General features: G+C 38.8%; 1 long non-coding RNA gene across 1 annotated transcript; it reads right to left on the bottom strand.

Moving 5' to 3' along the window:
- Positions 1-1,411: 1,411 nt before the first annotated feature.
- On the bottom strand, positions 1,412-8,471 carry LOC142180299 (uncharacterized). Its single transcript, XR_012708681.1, has 2 exons — positions 8,028-8,471; positions 1,412-1,680 (listed from the first exon to the last, which is right to left on the bottom strand). It is a non-coding gene; the product is annotated as an uncharacterized LOC142180299 (long non-coding RNA).
- Between the last annotated feature and the right edge of the window lie 221 nt (positions 8,472-8,692).

Below are 8,692 nucleotides of genomic sequence, written 5' to 3'. Positions count from 1 at the left end.
GAGAACGCCAAACATAGTATCCTTTCGCGGTCACATCATTGATGAACATGTATGTCTTCTTGGTGTGTCGTGGTCGAAAGACACTTTCCATCCATTAATATCAAACTTTCCACCAAACTTCAATTGGTTCTTCCTCAAACCCGACCTTTACAATGATTTGAAGGTAAAGATCATTAACCTCTACGGGTATGACTATTCTAGTTCCACATGAATTTGAACCGAGCTTAGTTCCAAGGTATTTCAACTCTTTTTCATCCTCAAAAGTGTCTTTTTCTCAGTTATCCAATTCAAGCTTAAATCAATTTTTTAAGATATAGCCAAAAATTTCGCATGCATGTCATGTCACTAGAACTAGCGGCGAAAGAATTAAGCATGGAATGACACAAAGGACAAACTGTATTTCATTGAGTAAAGGATGGAAGGGTTTAACAACAAGACAAACAACCTAAAATCCGAGTTACAACCCTAAAATAACTCGGATAATGAAAATAGCAACATGATAGACAGACAAGACTCATACAAGTAGAATAGAGGGATGGAAAGGTTTGACTCAATAAAACATAGAAATCTGGATCACAACCCTGAAATAACCCAGATTATAGAAAAAATATCAAAACAAGCTACCAAGATTCCTTCCTAGTGAGGAGGGAATGACTTTTCAATTGCTAAGCTTAACATTTAGCTACAAAATTGCTCATCAGAATCACCAGGGCCTTCTCCAATGTCAATATCATTAACTTCAATCAGCAAGTTCCCGAGAGGATACTCATGTTCCATGTCACCACGTATCATCCCCACAAAATGTGCATCATCATGTGCAGGTAAAGGATTCTGCGCGATATTCTGGATGTCACTATCTTGGATCACAATCAGTTTTTCCTGGATCATCCTTTCAGTTTCTCTTTTCAAATCCCGACAGCTTTTAACATTGTGCCCCTGGTCATTGGAATGGTATTCACACCTTTTAAAAGGGTCAAAGATTCTTGCACGAGGGTCCACATGATTTGGAGGAATATGTGCAATCATGTCATAATGCATTAACTTCTCAAACATGCTTGCATAGGACTCTCCTATTGGTGTAAAATTATCTTTCAACCTTTGTTCCCCTCTATACCCCAGGCTTGGATGTAGGTTGTAGGGCACTTGAAAATTTTGTGGAGGATGGTAGAGATTTTGCGGTGCTGGTGCTCGCCTTCTGGGGTGTCTTGGTGGCGGGACAACATACTGAGGTGAAGCAACAAAGTATTGTGGGTTCTGGGATGGGTAGTAGTGCTCAGGGGAATCATCGAAAACTAGAAGAGGTTGGTCATATGTCACGACCCAAATTATCCCTCCGTAAGGTGTCGTGATGGCACCTAGTCTTTACGACTAGGTAAGCCTAATATTGCAAAAAATATAAAGAAACACAACATTTTAAAGATAAACAACATATTATAAATAGCCAAGAGTAGTACCACTCGGCATATACAAAATAATTTCCCAAGACACGGAATATCACTAAGTCACAAGCTGCTATAATCTATGTAGCTCTATACAAAAGTCTGAAGATAATAAAGAAAGTCTCTAGGCGAGGGAGTAGAAGGGGACTCCAAAGATCTGCGGACGCAAGCAGTAGTACCTTGAAGTCTCCTAAAATCAGCAACATGTACTAACCCCGAGGTTGATAGCTTGCACATGGATCTGCACACGAAAATATGTGTAGGGAAGGGCATGAGTACACCACAATGGTACCCAGTAAGTGCCAAGCCTAACCTCGATCGAGTAGTGACGAGGTCAGGTCAAGGCCCTATCGGAGTAAATATAATAAATTAAACAGTAAAAGATATAAGTAAAATTTATGGTGACACAGTTAAAGAGATTTTCGAAAATTTAACAGTTAAGGGAGCCCTTGGCTCAGAACAAAGTAAACACAATGGGGAAACTCCCGGGACACCGTCCCGTAGTTTCGAATGAATATGCAGTATATGGCGGATCTCCTGGAATACGTCCGTAGTCCCAAAGTAAATATGCAGTGCTCGGGGATCTCCCGGAATACGTCCGTAGTCCCAAAGTAAATATGCAGTGCTGAGGGATCTCTTGGAATACGTCCGTAGTCCCAAAGTAAATATGCAGTGCGGGGGGATCTCTCGGAATACGTCCGTAGTCCCAAAGTAAATATGCAGTGCTAGGGGATCTCCCGAAATACGTCTATAGTCCTAAAGTAAATATGCAACGCAAGATGAAATGGCAGGTATGGCATCGAGTTATACAGTTTATACTAAACACAGACAAGGAAAATAGGAATTTAACTAAGCATGGCGCACAGAATGTCAAATAGGCAGTTAAAACACGTAAGCATGCTTTTCTAGTCTATACTAAACAATTAAGCATATTAGTGCAATTTAATAAGAGAAGCAATTTATGATTTAAAAAGGATAAACAGGATTTTTGCAATAACAGCCCATGTACGTACTCGTCACCTCACGTACACGGCGCCCACACACCAAATAATATCAAGACATCCTAAGGGGAAAGTCCACAACACAAGGTTAGGCAAGCCACTTATCTTGAACCGCTCAAATCACCTCGATAACACATTCTTTCCACGAGTATCCGACTCCAAATGGCCCGAATCTATTCAAATAAATTTCATAATGTAAATATAACTATGAGTAACTAATTTAGCTAATTAATTTGAAGCTAAAGCGTGAAATTAGGAAAAACTCCCAAAATGTCACCCCGGGTCCACGTCTCGGAATCAGGTAAAAGTCGCAAAATACAAACACCCATTCACTCACGAGTTTACTCGTACCAAAATTGCTCAAAGGAGTTACCAAAATCTCGATCAAAATCCCAAAATTTGGCCTAAAAATCTTTCTCAATTTTTCACCCCAAATCCAAAATTAAATGATGAAATCAACCATAGATTAGTGGAATATAACCATAAAGGAGTTAGGAATCATTACCCAAAAACTTTCTCCAAAAATCTCTCCAAATTTCGCCTTCTACCGAGCTCTCAATCAAAATTTTGTGTTATGAACTCAACCCTCGTTTTTGAACCTTAAATTCTACCCAGGTGCGTTCTTCTTCGCGAACGCGACATCACGATCGCGAAGGCGATGAACAATCTTCCACTGGCCCAAAATTCCTCCTTCACGAATGCGAGGGGACTCTCGCGAACGCGTACCTTCCACTGACGGACCCTCCGCGAACGCGGGAACCTCTTCGCGAATGCGTAGGCTTAATGCCGAAGCTTCCTCTACCCCGTTCCTCTACGCGAACGCAAGGACCATATCGCGAATGCATAGGCTTAAGGTCCCACACCTTTGAAAATGCGGGAACAATATCGCGAATGCGAAGAACAAATTCGCTGCCTTTCCCAGATGCTCTACGCGATCGCGAGGCACCTCTCGCGATCACGATGAAGGATATTTTCTGCAATAAAGCACCAAAAATCTGCCACTTCTCTAAGTCCAAAGATGACTCGTTGAGCATCTGAAATACACCCGAGGCCCCCGGGACCTCGACCAAACATACCAACCAATCCTAAAACACCATACGAACTTAGTCGAGCTCTCAAATCACATCAAACAATGCTAAAATCACGAATCACCCTCCAATTCAAACTTAAAGAACTTGAAAGTTTAAAATTCTACAATTGATGCCGAAACCTATCAAATCACGTCCGATTGACCACAAATTTTGCGCACAAGTCATAATCAACATTACGGACCTACTCTAACTTCCAGAATCAGAAAACGACCCCGATATCAAAAATTCCACTACCGGCCCAAAACTTCAAAAATTCGACTTTCGCCATTTCAAGCCTAAATGAGCTTCGAACCTCCAAAACACAATCCAGACACGCTCCTAAAACCAAAATCACCTAACGGAGCTAACGAAACTGACGGAATTCCATTTCGGTATCATATTTATATAGTTCCGACTACGGTCCAAATCCTAAGGCTTAAGCTCTCATTTAGAGACTAAGTATCCCAAAATACTCCAAAACTCAAAACTAATCATCCCGACAAGTCATAATAACAAAAATAGATTTGGGGAAAGAAGTTAATAGGGGTTCGGTTATCTAACTCTCAAAACGATCGGCCGGGTCGTTACATCATACATTTGAGATGTTCTCCTAGGACCTATCTCGAACCTGTTGTCATCATGATTTCTTCACCCTTCTCATTCGTGTCACTAAAATTAACAGATTCAATTTGGACAGCCTAAGTTGCGACTTTGAGAACTGCTTGATTTATAATTTTGTCTGTCTTAAGGCCATTCTCATTCATTTCCCCAATTTTGATTGCTTCTGAGAAGGATTTACCAACTGCGGATATTATGTTTTGGAAATAATCTAGATCTTGTGCCTGAAGGAAGACAACGATTAGCTCGTGGTCATCCATGGGTGGCTTAACTCTAGTTGCTTGCTCTCTCCATTTAATGGCATATTCCCTGAAGCTTTCAGTCGGCTTCTTCTTCAGGTTGGAAAGGGAATTACGGTCTGGGGCGATGTCAATATTATACTGGAATTGTCTGACAAAGGCCCGGGCCATGTCATCCCAGACATGCTAGTGAGAGGTGTCTTGATCAATAAACCATTCAGAAGCTACCCCTGTCAGGCTTTCCCCAAAATAAGCCATTAGCAATTCTTCATTTCTTCCCGTACCTCTTAGCTGATTGCAATACCTTTTCAAGTGAGCTATTGGGTCGCCATGTCCATCATATTTTTCAAATTTGGGGATCTTGAAACCAAGTGGCAAACGAACATCGGGTAACATACATAGATCCTTGAAGGCAATACTCTTCTGACATGCCAACCCTTGCATGTTTTTCAAGTGTTCTAAGCTTTTCATTCTTTGGGTCATTTCTTCCTGTGCTATCTTTCGGGAAGGCTTCTTAATATTTGTAGGAAGATCAAATAGGTACGAGTGGTACTCAGGAGAGTATTATTGTTCTTGCTGGGTAGCAAATTATGACTCGTGACTTTTATTTTGTACCACTGTCGGCTGTGGGATGGTGAAGACAGGCATAACAATAGTGGTTGTCTGATTGGTTGTCAATGGCACACTTTGGGAGCGCGCAACAGAAGTTCGAGCTGTAGTCATACAGTTGGGATAAAGACTGAACCCATATGGATAGGATTGATCATACAATGAGAGCGGAGTGGTAGTAGTCTAAATGGATGTGAACTCTGGGAAACCATGAATAGAAAAAAGGTGGTCCTTGGCCATTGGCCCATGCTTGACACATTTCAGTCATTTGCTGCTTCAGTACGCTATTTTCCTCAACCACCGTAGACTCTTGTTGAACCCTCTGACCCTGAGTCTCTTGAGCACTCGTAACAACTTCGATGTCAGTTGTTATTTTTCCTTGGATCTTGTGTTGTCGGCTTATCACAAACCGACCACCTCAACCTTTCTTTACAATTCAAAACAAGAGACACGTTAGAATGGACTCAGTCGGTCCTTATTATTTTTATCATTATTTTTTAACACTTTTTTAAAAAAATGGTCGATCGAACCTGATGTGGGTTGCCTACGTATCATGTGAGAACATGAATTAGATCTTGCGTAGTTCGGGAAGATCAGGAAAAAGGAAATAAACTAACTCTTTTTTTTTTTTGAATTGTTTTTTCGAAACAAAGACTTATAAAGAAGAAAGAAAATATTTTTGGATTTCGATTTGTTTGTTTTTTTTAAGAATTTTTGAAAAGAAATACTTCTAAAGAAGAAAGAAAACATTATATTTTTGAATTTCGACTTTTTGTTTTCTGGAATTTTGAAAGAAAAAATTTCTAAAGAAGAAAGGAAATATTTTTCGATTTTTGGACATTTATTTTGAATTTATGAAAGAAATACTTCTAAAGAAAAAAGAAAATATTTTTTGAATCTTGAATTTTCTTTTTAATTTTCGAAAGAAGAATGAAAATATTTTTGGATTTTGAGAAGAAATTAAAAGAAAAATGCTTTTGTATTTTTTTTTTTTAAAGTTTGGGTCTAAAAGAAAGACTTTCTAAAGAAGGAAGTAAAGGAAAATAGTTTTGGATTTGTTTCGAAAATTGTGAGCGGGAACCGATGGGGTTTTACTACATATCTCACATCCGGTGAGAATCATACCCGCGTAGTTCTGCCAGTTTTGACACAACAGGAAAATATGACTTTTCAAAACATTGGCTCATTTTGAAATGATTTTTCTTTTTCTTTTCTTTTTTTCAAAATTTTGGCAGAGTTTCGGGAATTTTCAAATACCTGAATTTTTCAGGACCGGGAAAATTTTTTCTCTCCTGCCTCACTCTTGATTTTTCTTTCCCTATTCTAGAAGCCGGTCAACATGCAATCTGAAATAAATAAATGCACAAGTAGCACATAAAATGCATCAGGATGGTCTTTTTATTTCGGGTACACCTGTCCGAGACGGACCCAACCCCTGTGTTGAGTTCCCAAAGTCAAATGCACGTGATGCAGACAAACGTTCCTACTAGGGATCCGGCATGAGTCTATGTTATTCTAGGTTTGAATCCTGAGGTGTGTTGTTCTAGACCTGGCTTGCTCGAGTGGACAACTGGGGGGGGGGGGAGGCAACGTACCGATAACCAAAAGATCATCCGGCTTTATAACTGATCTGATCCTCGTTCTAAATTATGGTATGACACTAACAGAAAAGAAGTCACGCCAGCGTGCACTTCCCAGAAGATTTAGAAGACTCAGAGAGAAGAAGGGTTTCGTAACAGTTTTATATACAGTTCAAACAATATCAAAGCGGTAAAAAGCGGCATTTAGCACATTAGGCCCAAACATGTAATATCAGACAATCACAAGTAGCCAAGTATAATAACAGTCATCTAAGCTCGAATTCTGAACCCTGAACCAGAAGTTCTGGGTTCGTGATCCCCAGCAGAGTCGCTAGAGTTGTCACACCTCATTTGTCCCGAGGGGGATAGGGGAGTTTTTCTAATTAAAGTGACATTATCAGAAATGGGATTATTTATTTATTCAGAGTCGCCACTTAGAATAATTTATTATGGTATCCCAAGTCACCGGTTTATTTTAAAATCCCAAATCGAGAAAATTGACTCTATTCTTGGTCTGCGAACACAGAAGACCGGGTAAGGAATTTTATTAACCCGGGAGAAGGCGTGAGGCACTCCCGAATTCCATGGTTTTAGCACGGTTGCTCAATTATTAATAATTAGTCTAATTATCTGATTTAATACATGTTTTAGATCTATTGTGCATTTTACTCTTTACCGCTTTTAATTATTAATGGAATTTGTTTGAACAAGTCGCGATGTCGCGCACTCGTTTGTTTTTGTACACATTGTGAATCGCTCCAAGTGAAACGCACCCGCGATTTACAACATGTTAATTTTTATTATTATTTGAAGTTCTAGTCGAGTCACGTGAAACGCATACTCGGATTGGGATTTATGTATCATGACTATGCCACGGGAACCGTACCCATAGTCACGATTATTTAAAGTTAATTGCGCCTAAAACAAGCTACGAATGTTTATAAGTTATTTTTCTAAAGTTAATTTAAGATTGTTGTAAGGCCATAAATTATGAAATTATTTGTGGAAGAATTGTAAGATTCACGTTTACATTAATTTAGTGAAATTGTCAAGCTATCCTAGTTATGGATTTCAACAAATTAAAATGGAAATCGAAAATGAGGGACAGGTCCATTACGATCTTAAAGCTGCCAGGCAGTATGCCGCAGGGCCCATTTAATTTGCACGAGAATAGCCACTGAGTTATCCTTGCGAACTAGAACTTTCACATAACAATCCAAACTAGTAGAAGAATATTAGGATTTAAACAATTAATTTTAAGCTATGGAATTACTCTTTATAATTATTATTATTTTTTTCACTACTTAAATTCACATTATGTTTTTAGCATCATATCAGCTCATCCTAGATATATTCAGTTCATAATAAATCATTGCAATCAGAATCTAAGTAAACAACATAAACTCAATACGAGCAAACCAAATTTCATTCATAAATTCAAACAAGTGAAAATAGAGGAATGTTTACATACCTAAGAGCAGAAAAAATAAGCGCTTAATAACCAAATAAGGTCTGAAATGATGAATGAACTCGGCAACACAGAGGCAGCAGAAACGACTTCAATCCAGATGAAAACCAGCTTTTAAAAAACCGAAAAAATGACTAAGAAGAATTCTTTGAATCACTAGGAACAATAGTCGTTTAATTTAAGTTGCTTTGAGTGTCAAACTCAACCTCAAGGTCTACTGTTTTCCTCCTCGTTTCAAATCTTTTTTTTTAGATCTCTGAATCCAAACTTCGAAATTCAACTATGGTGAGAAATTCGAGAGTGAGAGTTTGGGAGTGAATACTAGTTTATGTTCTAGGTGGGAGTGAATGGAGAGAAGTAGGAGGAACAAGGCTCTAGGGTTTTTTCTCCAAAGAGGGTGAGGGATCCGTTTTTTTTTTGTTAGAGAAAAAGAGGTGAAATTAGGGTCTTTCCTAATAGAGTGGGGGAGATGGGTGTTTTAAGAGAAGAGTATGGGCCAGGCTATGGGGTGGATTGGGCTTCTAAAGGGATGGGCTTGAAGCTATTGCAAAATTAGTCACTTTGGACTCAAATTTTAATTAAAACCAATTTGTGTGGCTAAACTATTATATATATTTCACTCACTAATTGACTAATGACCTAATTAATTAACTAACATAAGAATGCAT

This window comes from Nicotiana tabacum, chromosome 4, assembly GCF_000715075.1.
Source record: "Nicotiana tabacum cultivar K326 chromosome 4, ASM71507v2, whole genome shotgun sequence".
Taxonomy (NCBI): Eukaryota; Viridiplantae; Streptophyta; class Magnoliopsida; order Solanales; family Solanaceae; genus Nicotiana; species Nicotiana tabacum.
This window is presented reverse-complemented; position numbering and strand designations above follow the sequence as displayed.